Genomic DNA, 1,338 nt, shown 5'->3' on the forward strand with positions numbered 1-1,338 from the left:
GAGATTCGGATTCACTTGGCCAACATGAAGACAGGGCTCTGCTCCTATTTGAAGCTCCCCAGAAAAGCAGTATACCCAGAGAACATCCTAGGGGTACAGCCCTCCCTTCTAACCAAGAGGTACCGACTTCAGGATAGATGCAAGGACCAGGGACCACCAGAATGTTGGGGTACAGCCTTGCTCCCCTTGGACCAAGAAACATGCCCCCAGCAAGTCACACGGAGAAAAGACACTCTGCAAAGCAGTGGGGGGGGGGGGGGGAAGACTCAGGGAACCAGAGGGCTAGGGGTTTGACAGGTATTTGAGGGGGGCCTCCTCTGCCAATTTAGGCTTGGTCAGTTTTGGCAAAAACAGGACAGGGAGGCTGAGAGATCCACATCTTTGGGGTAAACAAAGCTTAGTCTGACCTTGAACTTGTCATGGTCCACAGACAGGTGGGCCCTACTGGCAGAGAAAAAGCCTAGCCAGGCTTTTGTTTTAAGCTGCCAGGAATTTGTCTCAGGACAGAAGGGTGAGGTGGAAGCCAGCCATCTTGTAAGTTCACAGTCTTTATTAGCTAGCCACGGCCCCTCCCCCGTCTGTCTTCTTATCAGGTCTCACTTCCGGCCTCTCACTGCCACACTAGGTTGCCCAGCTCAGAGTGCAGCACTCTCCACTTCCGGTGCCCTTCTCCTGCAGCGGACTGACTCCTGAGGAGTGGACAGGTCCAAAAGGATCCCCCATTAGAGATGGGACACAGGGATAGTAAGGAAGCACACTAGTTGCGGTGATTTGCAGGTATGAGCTCGAATCCTTGAGAATCCTTGGAAAACGTGAAAGGTCCCAAACCAAAACTGTCCAGAATTTCAAAGGAGTGACCCTCAAGAATCACGACAGTGTAATTGCCTTTGCCCAGCAAGACTAGCCTCGGTGGAGTGTGCAGGAGAGAGCGCACAGCTCTCAGGGAAGTAGGTGGCCTTTTCTGTTGACCAAAGGCCCTGGCCCTGGTCCTGCTGAAAGGTGGCTGTGGAGGCCCCCGCCACACGGAGCAGCTGCCGCTTTGCAAGGTCGGACTCTACCCTTCAAGCAGGAGTGAAGTCTGACTGGACTGTGCCCCTCCCACTGGGCAGGATCTCTGCCCCGCACCCAGCCTTGTGCCCTGTGAAAGGAGGCACAGGGAAGGCGGGGCCTCTGCTATGGCTCCACCCCTCCCTCCCACCCTCTTCTATCCACCCCTGGGCACCAGGCAACCTAGTTAATTGTTCTCACTCTGGTCCTTGAGAACTGGAGGAGGCACAGACTGCTGATCCTTAGGCTACCCGCCCCCTTCCCAAGGCTAGGGTGCGCAAACTCAGAGCA

The sequence above is a fragment of the Peromyscus eremicus genome, chromosome 1 (genome assembly GCF_949786415.1).
Source record: "Peromyscus eremicus chromosome 1, PerEre_H2_v1, whole genome shotgun sequence".
NCBI classification, from domain to species: Eukaryota; Metazoa; Chordata; class Mammalia; order Rodentia; family Cricetidae; genus Peromyscus; species Peromyscus eremicus.